General features: G+C 43.5%; 1 protein-coding gene across 1 annotated transcript in view; it reads right to left on the bottom strand.

The window, feature by feature from the left end:
- Positions 1-14231, bottom strand: part of ADARB2 (adenosine deaminase RNA specific B2 (inactive)) — a 469731-nt gene that overhangs the window by 259980 nt on the left and 195520 nt on the right. The gene's annotated exons all lie outside the window — the stretch shown is intronic.

The following is a 14231-nucleotide window of genomic DNA, read 5'->3' as shown; positions in this document are numbered from 1 at the left end:
TGTTAATGTACTAAATTTGGACAGGACACAAAAAGTCTCTCACACTCATCCTTTCAATTTAGCATAACACAAATGATTTCCCTGTCAGAACAGACATGCTGAAACAATACTTCATTGTTTAACACTGACTAGATGTTTGGTGCTGTATGGTAAACGCAGTCCAAATCTTTACAGTCAGGTAAACACACAGTTATATGATACCATCCTGCTGTTGGCTAATTGTTCTCATGCTCTGTTGTTCTTTAGGCTGGCCTCAACATTAAGGAAATTAAAGGGGCTGAGTCTTGAGCACTGATGTTGTCATTCATAGAATCATAGGGCTGGAAGAGACCTCAAGAAGTCATCAAGTCCAGCCCCCAGCCCAAAGCAGGACCAACCCCAACTAAATCATCCCAACCAGGACTTTGTCAAGCTGAGACTTAAAAACCTCTAGGGATGGAGATTCCACCACCTCCCTAGGTAACCCATTCCAGTATTTCACCACCCTCCTAGAGAAACAGTTTTTCCTAATATCCAACCTAGACGTCCCCCATTCCTTTTGCCCTATTTGCTCATTCTGACCTCTACTGCTGTTGATTGCCATGGAATTATCTGCACATTGAGTGCAAACATCCTGACTACTTTTTGACACTCTAAGTCAACTGAGTTCAATTTTAGTATAGATGAATCTAGGTCCAAACAATGTTTCATCTTTCAACCCTGTATCCTGTATATATGGTATCCTTCCAGCTTCAGAGGGAATGAATAGAACAGGAAAATTATCAAGGGAACAATCCCTTGCCATCTAGTCCCAACGTTCAGTAGTTAAATGCTTAGGGACTCTCAGAGCATGAGTTGCACCCCTAACTACCTTATTTAACAGCCATTGGTGGACCTGTTATCCATGAACATAACTAATTCTTTATTGAGCCCAATTATGCCTTTGGCTTTCATAACATCTTCTGGCAATGAGTTCCTCAGGCTGTCTGTTTTGTGTGAAGAAGTATACCCTTATTTGTTTTAAACCTGCTGCCTATTAATTTCATCAGGTAATCCTTGGTTTTTGTGTTATGTGAGGGGTTAAATAATACTTCCTTATTCACTTTCTCCACACCATTAATGATTTTATAGACCTCTACCATATCCCTCTGGAACAGAGATGCACTCACTTCTTGCACTCACTCAGGCCCTTACTGAGTGCATGTGCCTGCACTCTCTATTTGTGGAAGGTCTTCTCTCTGGCCAAGTCACACACAGTCTGTGTGCCAAAGTAAACAAACCCTTTCTGTGGTTCACATCTAATTGGGCCTCTCTCAGTGCCCTCTGTAATGTTTCTTAGTCTGTCCCCCCACCCCAGGATAGAATGGTGCCACCAGGGCTTCCTTTGTGAAAGCAGCGTGTTTGTGCTTACCTCAGAGCTTTATCTCAAAGTCCCAGCATAGTCTGGTCTGTATTAAACTCTCCACAGTGAGCTATCCACAGTACTGCTGCACACGCACATGCACGCGCGCCCTCTCTCCCTCTCTCTCGCTCGCTCGCTCTGCCAGCCAGCCATGCCCCAGTCTGCACACCTTAAGCTCCAACGAGGAACTGGCTGGCTGTGGCCCAGCAGCTTTCTTTATACTGTCTTCCTGGGCTCTTATTGGCTGCCTCTCACACTGCCGCTCCAAGGAGCTTGGACCACAACAATGATTACTATGTTAATGGGGCCAACCAACAACTCTGATGCCACCTACTATAAAGAAATCAGAGAAAACCCTATGTGACAATTTACCCAGGAATTTAAGGATATCATCAAATCCTTCTTTAGACCACTCCAAGGGAAACTCCACAAACTCATTCCCCACAAAACCACACTCTCCAGGGGTCTTCTACATGCTCTTCAAGACACACAAGCAAGGGAACTGAGGTAGACCTATCATATGTGGCTGCGGCACTCTTAGGGTATGTCTACACTACAAAGTTAATTCGAACTAATGGACGTTAGTTCGAAATAACTTTGATAGGTGCTACACTAGCGCTCCGCTAGTTCGAACTTAATTGTACGAGGACTAAGCCTAGTTCGAACTTACTAGTTCGAATTAAGGGGTGTGTAGCCCCTTAATTCGAACTAGTGCGAGGCTAGCCCTCCCCAGCTTGCCCTGGTGGCCACTCTGGCCAACACCAGGGAAACTCTATTGCCCCCCTCCCGGCCCCGGAACCCTTAAAGGGGCACGGGCTGGCTACGGTGCCCGTGCCAGGTGCAAGCCTGCCAGCACCCAGCCAATAGACCCTGCACCTGGCACGGCTTGAGCCAGCCACCCGATGCCCCCCAGCCCTCCCCCTCTTCCCGGGACCAGGATGGCGGCTCCCGGGAGCTTGCCCAGGACCGCAAGAGGTGGTCACCCGCCAGGTCCAGTGCAGACATCGTGGACCTCGTCTATGACCTCCACACTAGGCACAGGAAAGTGGCCGTCTAGGGCAGGAGAGCTGCCAGCCTGACCACCCAGGAGCAGGTTTGCATGAAAATCAAGGTGGTCCACTGAGACCCCCGACCCTGAGCCCTGAGCTTACAATGGCTGTACTGGGTCAGACCAAAGGTCCATCTAGCCCAGTAGCTTGTCTACCGACAGCAGCCAACCCTAGGGACCCTGGAGGGGATGGACCAAAGACAGTGACCAAGCCATTTGTCTCGTGCCATCCATCTCCAGCCTTCCACAAACTTCGGGCAGGGACACCACTCCTACCCCCTGGCTAATACCACTCCATGGACCCAACCTCCATGAATTGATCTCACTTCTCTTTAAACTCTGTTCTAGTTCTACCCTTCACAGCCTTCTGCAGCAAGGAGTTCCACAGGTTGACTCTTTGCTTTGTGAAGAAGAACTGTCTGTTATTAGTTTGAAGCCTGCTACCCATTCCTTTCCTTTGGTGTCCTCTAGTCCTTCTATTATGGGAACTAATGAAGAACTTTTCTGTATGCACCCTCTCCACCCCACTCATGCTTTTATAGACCTCTATCATATTCCCTCTCCGTCTCCTCTTCTCTAAGCTGAAAAGTCCCAGTCTCTTTAGCCTCTCTTCATATGGGACCTGTTCCAAACCCCTCATCACTGTAGTTGCCCTCCCCTCTCCCACCCTCTCTCTTCCCCTCTCCCACCTCCTTTTCCCAGTCTCCCACAGTTTTGTTCAATAAAGAGAGATTCTATTTTTGAACACAATTGTCCTTTATTTTGTACATCAGGAAGCGGGACTAGGGAGGGGTAAGTGGAAGGAGGTGAGGGAGGAATGGGGTACGAGCCCCCGATGGGAGGACTGGGCTGGCTCTGCGGGCTTCTGGGAGTGGAACCTCTCCTGCAGCCCCCCAATTACCCTCTCTCCCCAGATGGCAGCCTGCGGCAAGTGCAGCCGGTCTGATGGCCGAGTGCTGTGCAAGCGGGGCACCCCTGAGAACTGTCTGTCCGGGGTGGGGGTCGGGTCCCTTTAAGCACAGCCCTCGGCTAGCCTGAGACAGCAGCTCCACGCTCTAAGTCCTCCTCTGATGCCCTGCCGGCACTGCTTCCGGCCATCCTTAACCCCGGTTCAGGGTCCACTCTGTGTGGACATGCTAGTTTGAATTAGCAAAACGCTAATTCGAACTAGTTTTTTAGTCTGGATCCGTTAGTTCGAATTAGCTTAGTTCGAATTAACTAATTCAAACTAAGTTAGTTCGAATTAGTGCTGTAGTGTAGACATACCCTTACTGAGGGAATATTGGAATTCACAGACCATCCTCAAACTAGTGAATATAAAATAGGCCAGTTTCCTCCAAGACAAAAAAAGACTTTCCTCTCAAACTCTGCAACGTTAATAACTTCCAATGTCATACCACCATCCTTGCCACTATGGATGCATACTCTCTACATATCAGGAGTGGGCAAACTTTTTGTCTTGAGGGACACATCTTGTTTTGGAAATTGTATGGCGGGCCATGAATGATCATGATATTGGGGTTTGAGGTGTGGGAGGGGGTAAGGCCAATGCCAGGTGCTTGAGAGGGAGTGAGCAAAACAGGGAACCATCAAGTGATGCCTCCTCTGTTACTCATTCCCAGCATCTGACAAAGAGTCTAGGAACTATCTCTCTGCAATCTAGCTAATAGCCATTGATGGACCTATCCTCTATTTATCTAACTCTTTTTCTTTGAATCCTGTTAAAGTCCTGGTTTTCACAACAACCTTTGGCAAGGAGTTCTACAGGTTGACTGTGTGCTACATGAAGAAAAACTTCCATTTGTTTGAAACTTTCTACCTATTAATGTCCTTTGGTGACCCCTAGTTCTTATGTTTAGGGGAACAAGTAAATAACTTTTCCTTATTCATTTTCTCCATATTGGTCATGATTTTATAGACCTTTATCATATCCCCCCTCAGTCTTCTAGTTTCTAAACTGAAAAGTTTCAGTCTTTTTAATTTTTCTGAGTCTGGAACCCATTCCAAACCCCTAATCATTTTTGTTGCCCTTTTCTGAACTTTTTCCAATGCCAAGATATCTTTTTTTAGATGAAGTGACCACATCTATGCGCAGTTTTCAAGATGTGGGTGCACCATGGATTTATAGATAGCCAATAAGATATTTTCTGTCTTATTCTCTATGGGTATGTCTACACTACCCCGCTAGTTCGAACTAGTGGGGTAATGTAGGCATACCGCACTTGCAAATGAAGCCTGGGATTTGAATTTCCCAGGCTTCATTTGCATAAGCGGGGAGCCGCCATTTTTAAAACCCCGCTGGTTCGAACCCCGTGCAGCGCGGCTACACGGGGCTCGAACTAGGTAGTTCGGACTAGGATTCCTATTCCGAACTACCGGTAATCCTCGTGGAATGAGGTGTACCAGTAGTTCGGAATAAGAATCCTAGTCCGAACTACCTAGTTCGAGCCCCGTGTAGCCGCGCTGCACGGGGTTCGAACCAGCGGGGTTTTAAAAATGGCGGCTCCCCGCTTATGCAAATGAAGCCTGGGAAATTCAAATCCCGGGCTTCATTTGCAAGTGCGGTATGCCTACATTACCCCGCTAGTTCAAGCTAGCGGGGTAGTGTAGACATACCCTATCCCTTTTTAAAAGATTCCTAACATTCTGTTTGCTTTTTTGACTGTCGCTGCACATTGAGTGGATGTTTTCAGAGAACGATCCACAATAATTCCAAGATCTCTCTCGAGTGGCCCTGGTGACTGAAAACTTATCCTCACAGCCCACCATTGTTAAAGAGAAGGAATAAAGGATCACAAATCCTCACTCAAGAGTTTCACTTATAGAGTGAAGTAGTGAGAACTTTAGCGCCTTTCCAGTCCATGCATCCCACAAGCTGCCAATTGCCATTTTATTTTATGCTCTACATGGTGTTGCACTAAGGGGGCACATTCTTAATGCATGGCAGGTGAAATAATTCATACTGGTTTACAACAGACAAACTAGCCTCACCTTCCAAAAGTGTCATGGGATTAGAAGTCTGGTTATCAGAGGAAGAATATTCATTACTTTCTATAAATCAGGCTCCTTTAAAGTGGTTCATGCTGGACACTCAAGTCTGCAGGTGTAACCCTCACATCTACTGGATGTGGTTCACTGTCCCATGTAGTGGTACTTAGACCACAGACAGACAGACATGTATATATATATATATATATATATAGCTGTTAGCTCAACACTATAGAGGCTCAGATGCTAAGCTCCCGAAGTCCCAGGTTTGGTTCTGACTGTTGGCATTAGAGAAGTACCCCAAAGAATTAGTCCCTTTTGAAAATCTTGGTTTAATTATACACCAGAAGTTCTTTTAGGCTCAGTCCTGTGAGTCGCTGCATGTGGGCAGAGTTTTGTTTCTAGGCATAGCAGTTTGACTTTAGTTAGGAGCCACACAGCAGCTGGAGAAGCCGACAAAATCTCTGGAATGCTCCTGCTCACAGGGTGCATGACAGAGGAGGTGGATATGGGAGTCTCTCACTGAGCTATGGCAGTAATGGCTAAGTTTAATGCCCTATCAATAGTGTGTATCACACCCGACGAGTGAATACTCACATGGCTCCATCAAAATGGACAAAAAATGACCTCATTCCCCATCAAAATCCAAACCACTGCCGTATAAATGTCACATACAAGTGGCTGACTCTGGATACATCATTTACTTCCCCAAGTTATTAATGACCCTTCACAACTCACTTTTGGCTCTGCTTCACTGCGGTCATCCATTTTTTTGTGCAATGATGTTGTAGAGTCAGAGCTCTCTGTAGTCTCTCTTTTCCATGCCCAGAGGTTTTTTTGTTTTTCAAGGCAGACATGGTTTTAAGTTTAATTGCACTGTATCATATAGTTACTCCTTAACCATGCTATATTGCTATTTATCTATAATTATGTCATCAAAGGGGGTTTTTAAAACTAATACCACTGGAATAATGTCTATAGGCAGCATTAGATACTGAACATAAATGACTTGGGGGACTACAATAGGTTTTTGTTTTGTTATGAAATAGGGTGCTATTCATCAGAATGAAGGGAGTCAGCAGTGTGGCATCGTGGCTATTAACAATGCAGATACACATCAAGCCTATTATAGAATCTGACTTTCTTAGTTTATTTTGCCTTCCTATTTTTCAGCACCCCATACTTCTTGTTTAACAAATTGTTCTCAATATGACGTATACACAATAAGCCCATAAGCATAAACTGAAACACAATTTCCTGCTAGCTTCAGTAGAAATACATTAATCCACTGGATATTTCCCAGGACAATATTATCTCTCATGTGCAGACTATATTTCTCTCATTTGGCTGCAAAAGGGGGGAGACCCTAGAAAATTTGTTTGAAAAGTGACACAAGAAAGTCATAGGTAAACTGCCTCCTGCTCATGTGAAGACTTCATATTTTTCTGTATTTCACCATACATCATTATAGTTACAAATATCCTGAACACATTACAGTGGAATAAAAATAAGGAAAGGAAAGCAGGCAAGTTAGTCTGGAGCACTCCTGATTGCTCTGAAATGCCACTGTTGCCTGCTACTGTGTTATAACACAGGGAATGGGAAGGATACTTTCTCTATGGGGAATGGAAGGATACCTCTAGACACAGACCAAAAAGCATGTATATTTTAAACGCCTACTGCCATCTTTCACTCATGGACTAGCAAGGCCATACATGCTGCCAAGCTATATAAGGGCATGATATTAAATTATACCAAGACTGACTTGCAAAGAGCCACAAGGCTATAACACTAACTTGTTCATTGCTGTACTGTCAGCTTGACATGAAAAATGCTTTGGTTTTCAATAAAATACAAAACTAAAACCTCTTCACACTAGACAGTAGGGGTTTTTTTTAAAGAAAAGGTTAATATGTAAAAATTAGACAGACTCTTTTGGGGGTGCAAGGCAGTGTTTCTATCAAATGTATATGTTAGGCAGCTGGGCAAGCACTGAGCTTTGAGATTAAGGCAATGGACACTGATCTGGACATGCAGAGTAGCTGTCAGACTTTAGTGGGTAGAAATATAGACCTTCCCTCCCCATCCGCCCATAGTGCTACCACTACGTGGCAGTAATATGAAATGTTTTAGGAGTCCTGGCAGGGAACTATAACAATTTTCTCTTTTTTGAACCTCTGGTGGGCAATGCCCAAGACTGCAGCCAATGGGATGGGATTCAGGTTCTTTACAAAATGATGGTAGCAATAAGATTTCAACTGGCTATATCTCATATAGATTTCTGGGGATATTCAGTGGAAGTGCAGCATGATTTGCCTTATAGCAGCCATCTCTCTATATTTATGAATATTGTGGTAGGAATGCAGAGAAATTTTTTTTTGCTGTTGTCAGTGACAGGAAAAAAAGAGACAAGAGGCTGAAAACATTGAGATGGGAGTCTTGAGAATGAACAGTCTCGGGAGTTTGATTTCTGCTTCTAGTTGGCGGGGCGAGAGTGGAATGAAGCAAGAGGAGGCTCTCTCCCAAAATCCATAAGCATTCCTGCCTTGGGCTCTAGGTGAACTCTAGCTGTGCCAAAGTGGCAAATGAAATAATAGGTGGGGAGAGAGGAATAGATAACTGAGCCCTTCCGTGCCTATAGAAATGTTTATTTGGCCTCCAAGAGGTCACACTGGGTAATCCATACATGGCCCCTGTTGGGTGCAGCATGAAGTCATATCACCCACAGGAACCCATTTGGCAGCATGAAGCTTCCTGGAGCTGCTCAGTATTCACTCAGGAGGGTCTCACCATGCTCCTTTTGTAAGGCAGTGGTGGGAGAGGTGGAGACACAGTCTTGATTCCAAGACTGATTGTACCTGGCCCACGTATGGCTACCTTTGCACTTGGGGCTAAGGGTGTGATTCCAAGCTTGCACAGACACACTTGTGCTAGCACTCATTGTCCTAACATGCTAAAAATAGCAGTATAGGTTTAGCACTAGGGCCACTGGCTAGCAGTGGCATAGGGTGGCTGCTCGGAGTACACACCTGCCTGAATCCCATAGCTACATACATGTGTGAGAGCTTGGAATCACAGTCCAAGCTCCAAGAGCGGATGTAGCCAGACATGGGCCAGTGTTGATGTAGGTGTGGGCGGGGAGAGGATGAGAGGGAAGGAGGCATAAAAAATATAGAACGAAGCCCCCTTCTATTCCCTATGCAACTGGCTCAAGGGCCAAGTGCAAGCTAACTGTAGTTTTCAGGTTAAAGTCTTAGTCCCTACATTACACAAATGCACACACACATCCATCCTCATTAATATGCACCCCTCTTCTGTCCCTATCTGAGCATGATTAAGATTTCTTGAGCAACAAGCATGATCCCTGGCTACTGATAAGTGCATTGATATTTTTAAACTTACCCTCCCAAGTATGTTATCTGAGCACTAAATCCCTTATTAACTAGAGATTGAAGCATCCCAAGTAAGTTCCCTTGCCATTGCCCCAATGAAAGCTAAAAAGCCTCTCATTTCACGAAGAGGCACAGCCAGAAATATCTCTGCTGAGATGTAGACAAGACTTTTTTTTTAATAGAAAAAGGGAAGAATCAGTCACTAAACATGGCTCTGATCCAGCAAAGACTTCTGTGTGGATAGTTTCCCATGCCTATATGTTTTCCTACTGACTTCAGCGAGGTTCTGTGTGGGCACAGGGGTGATTGCAGGATCAGGGCCTAAAACTTTGCATAGGCACATATGGGAAGCTGCCAGATCAGTTCCTAAAGCAGGAAGGGACAAACACCTGGAAGCTAGTGGTCTGATGTGCTGAGGTCTGAGGGCTCAGCATCTCTGAAAGAATTGTGGGTGCTCAGACCCTCTGAAAATCAGGCCCTAAATTTGTAAGTTCTGATTTGGAATCAGGCCAGTCATGAATACCCAGGACTGACAGGTAAAGAGGATCTGTCCTTGGACTAGGAAGACTAGACCTTGGCGGTCCAGAGGGAAGGAAAAGTAAAACAGATGGAAGGAGATTAATTAAATAAAAATAGATTAGACCTTTTAATTGGTATTGTTTTTAATATTTATGATGCAAAAAAGCCTTGCCATCCTCAGCCAGCTATGTATGCATGTCCACATTTGACCTTCACTGCATTAACTAAGTGATTTGTTTGGCCCAAAAGAAAAATTCTTCTGTCTTATCATAGATGTTTTTTAAAAACCAAGACACTACATTTTTAATCGCATTGTAAAATGATCCTCAATGATATGAAAACAGTCATGTTTGTTCATAGCACATGACTGGATCAGGGTAGCCAATGATCTGTATCTGGGTTGCTACAGCGTGATATATTATAGTTCCCATAATTTGCTGCAGGCAGAAATCTTAATTAAGGCCTTTCCTAAAGAGTGACCTTCAGGGATTGCATTACAGAATTGGTGTAAAAATAGACAAATGCCCTAACAGCATTAGTGGAGCTGTGAAACAGTGTGAAATATATGTTTTCTCCCAAAGATTATTTGCTGCTATTATCAAGTGAGTTGCAGGGTACCTTCAGAAATCAATTAGTTTTAAAATATGGAGGGGGAGATTTTTAGCACAATGCACAGGACTTAGACACACCGTTCTCATTCACACTTTAATGGAAGTTGGGCATCCAGTTTGAAACACTGAAAATATACTCCCTGCTGCTCTATTCATCAGTTTTATCCATGCCCACGTATCCTCATTGTTTTGGGATCGCTCAAATTATCTAGCCACATGTGGTGTCTGCCCGGCGTTCATCAATAATCCTCATACACAGAGCACAGTGGCATCTGGGCGTGTTTGGCTAGGCAAAAAAGGAATTTGTGAGTGAATTTAAAAATAATGAAAGTAAAGGGCTAATAGCCCTGGCTCTACCAGGCATAGGGCTGGCAGATGGTATACAGACGTCTCCATTTAGCTTTGCCAATGCACTTCACTTCTCTGTTGCAGCACCCCATGGTGTCAGACTTGGGCCTTTTTTTTTCCCTACCAGAAACTGCCAGGATGTTTGATGAATCTGTGGTGTGAGTGCACAGGGACAAAGTTGAGGCCACAGACCTTGTTTTTCATTTGTGATCTGCCTCAATGGCTACAGAAAGCAGAAAAGGACACTGAGGCGTTGCCCCTCCTAGCCTCAGCCTGGCTCCTGTAGGGTGCTCGACAGCACATTTCCAACAGAGACCTTGGCGCTGTCTGATGAGGTTGATGCTCTGATGCTCTAAAATCTGCTATCTCATCATCCGCAGCTGAGCACTCTTTAGTGACAGGCCAAAGGGCACCTACGTACCGAGATCAGGAAAGCCCTGTTCTGTTCCCACTAATTAGATAAGCCACTTACATTTTGAAGATGAAAAATACTTCTAAAAATAACATTTTAAAAGCTTTAGACAGGCATTCTCTCCACACTGCTCCACGCTATTGCTTTTCTTCATGGACGGAGATGCACTGAAATAGCTGCCAGTGCTCTGCTTGTAGACAATGCTTTTGTCAGCTTTTTGACAGGCATAATAGCCTAGGCTTTTGAAAGCTGAACCCTACTGTGAGAGATACTAACCAGATCCTCAGCTGGCCTAAAGTGGCAAGGTTTCACTGATGTTAACGGCCCATTTACACCAGCTAAAGATCTGACTTTAATAGTGTAGAGCAATATGGCACTGGTTCAGAGGGATACTTAAACACTAACTTTAAGCATGCAGGTGCACATATGTTATTGGTCCCATTCGACTCAATAGGTGGTTTGATCGGTCTCTGTGTTCACATCACATGGCATACTAAAGCAAAATGCAGGACAATGTAGTTCATTTTTTTTAATTGTATCCTTTGGTATATATGGTTGTGACTATTTTCTTCCACTATTTGATCTGAGGAAGTGGGTCTGGCCCATGAAAGCTCATCATCTAATAAACCATCTTGTTAGTCTTTAAAGTGCTACATTGTCTTGCATTTTGCTTCAGCTAGCCCAGACTAACACGGCTACATTTCTATCACTATATGGCATTCTAAGTAATTCAGCAGTTTAGTGGTTAGAGCAGGGAAACAATTTGACTCCTGGTTTCTGTTCCCAACTCTTCCAGTGTCACCTTAGGGAGGGTCCCTTGTCTCTTTGGTACCCAGTTTCCAAATCTATAAGACAGGGATAATATTGCTTCTCTCGAAGTGGTGGTGCTTGGTTCATAAGGGTTGCAAAGAGCTTTAAGGTGCTGAGATGAAAGGAGCTATAGAATTGTAAAACACTGACATTACACTCTCTTTCTAAACCATCATATCACTAAATACAGTTACTGGTCCAGTAAATGGCGGGGGAGGGGAGAGGAGAAGAGGGATAGAACCAAGCTCCAGAAATACCAGTTCACATCTGGTCTTGCCCCTGAACTCACTTCTCCCTCTTTGCCAATCTGCTTTGTTTTCATGTTCAGTGGCTGACAATAATATGGCCTCATCACGTTACCCTATCGTCCACTCTCACCTGATCCAGGACTACTTCTCATCCTCTCTGTCTCTGGCATTTAATCACTTCCACATTAAATCCCCTGGGGGAAAAAACCCAACCAACCAAACAAAAAAGCCCCCCAAAAACCCAACAGCAGCAACCACAAACTCATTTGCCATGCTGGCATCAGACTCATCCCACTTCTGTTCTGAAATTTGATTTGTCCTTTTCATATGTGTTCATTTTTAATTGTATCCTTTGGTATATATGATTGTGACAATTTTCTTCCACTATTTTATCTGAGGAAGTGGGTCTGGCCCACGAAAGCTCATCACCTAATAAACCATCTTGTTAGTCTTTAAAGTGCTACATAGTCCTGTATTTTGTTTCAGCTACACCAGACTAACATGGCTACATTTCTATCACTATTCAGCTTCACCCAGTGATTCTCTCACCAGAACCAGGACCCGAAGGTACCAGCAGGAGGTGCTGTAATCCAGAGCCTGGTAGAGATGCCCCTGCATTGACCGTTAGCTTTTCAAGAGTTTATAGTTCGGATTCAGTTTCTTTATTAGTGCTTGGACTCCTCTCATTGCACAAAAATGGGTTATCGTCCCTGAGTTCCTTAACCACAGAAATCAGCTTGGGACAGAAGGCTGAAGGTTGGAATTGAGTTTTATAGTTGAGAAAAAATATTTGGTTAGATAGTCCATCCAGAACCAAAGTAAAAAATACGCAAAATATTTAAAACTCACCTAAATTAAAAAAAAAAAAACAGCCCTTCATAGATGAGTGATAAAAAAGTCTTAGGGATTCAAAAGTTCCTTAGAGAGGAAGTATGGCCCTGTGGACAGATACAGAAGTGGGTTTAAAGTTCCTGGCTCTGCCACAAACTCCATAAGAACCTTCAGTAAGTCACTTACAGTAACGTTTTCAAAAATGCCAAAGTGGTTTAAAAGCCTAAATCTCATTTTCAGATGTGCCTAAATCATTTTAGAGCCCAGGCCCTATTGACTTTCAGTGAAACCTAAGGCTCATAATTTCCTACGGTGATTTTGAAAATGTGTCTGGGCATCTAGAAATTATCTTATTGTTACCTTTATTGCTCAGTACCTCAGGCCCTCATCTGTAAAAGTGGGATAATAGCACTAAATTCTCCTTTGCTCTGTCTCATCCATTTAGATTGCAAACGCTATGGCTAGGGACTGGCACTTGCTGTATGTTTGTGGGAACCACTACCAACGTTACCTCAGGGGCAGAAATCACCTCATGGTTGAAGACAGGAAGGACTCCTGAGAACAGTCTAATTTTAGAAGTTTCTCTCTCTTTGTCTACATGTCTTGTCCTTATGAAGGAGAATGGAAACTTTGGAGGTTCCCCATTACTAGCAGCAAAATACATTGTTCTGGAGTCAAAACTTGAAGCGTCCTTTTGGACCACCTGTCTGTCTATCACAGTGTGAAAGAAATTGCTCATCTATCCATCCTGCATGGAACTAATGAGCAGAAAAATGTTTTCTCTCTTCTGGATGCCATTGTGCACTGCATTATTTAGAGCAAAATGAATGGAGGTGAGTAGCAAGTTATTTTTGTAGTTGCATATCGTTAAGGCCATCTTCAGATTAGGCTTCAAAAGAGAAACAGAACAAGATATAATTTTGATTTTAATTACAGTTTTACTTCAAACATCTATTTTTCCCTCAGTACAAGTAGACCTGAGAAATCATGCAGAGATAAATAAAATGATACACAAATGGCAAGCGCGTATCTTAGTGAGACTCAGCTTTGTAAGTATTTAATCTGCTACCTTTGATGGAAATTGCATTCTAATTCCTACAGCCTGTTTACTTTTAAATCAACAAACATTTACTGCACATGGCATGTTTAAAGGATACAATTATTAGTGCACCTTTGTTTGTTTACCAATGACACAGTAATAGTACTATGAGCTGCTGAATTGTAAGTGAAAATAACCCTTTGTTCTCATTTTTCTTATCGGCAGACTCTAACAGCACTCATGGGGACAATAACCTATGAAATGGATTAAAAGCCTGTTAAATGCTCTTTTCAGTTTGGCAGATCACCAAGCCCTAGCTTACCCTTAAGCCCTGTTTTCTTTTAAATATGGCAAATTTACTGTAGCCATGTGACAACAGTAATGTGCAATTTTAGAGTGATTAAATAATGACACATGCACAATGTTATTAGCTTTATAAACTGACGCATTCTCTTCTAGGAGAGAAATACCGCGCACAATGGAAAATGCCAAAATGTAAGGGACTAGTTTACAGATTGTCCCTTTCTTGTTAGTATAGACTTTAAGCAACACAGAATATATGCTAGCATCTTTCTGCATGGGTAGCTGTGTTCATCCATCATTT

Source organism: Pelodiscus sinensis, chromosome 2 (assembly GCF_052426305.1).
Source record: "Pelodiscus sinensis isolate ZL-2025 chromosome 2, ASM5242630v1, whole genome shotgun sequence".
Taxonomy (NCBI): Eukaryota; Metazoa; Chordata; order Testudines; family Trionychidae; genus Pelodiscus; species Pelodiscus sinensis.
The sequence above is the reverse complement of the archived record's forward strand: the minus strand, read 5'-3'. Positions and strand labels throughout refer to the sequence as shown.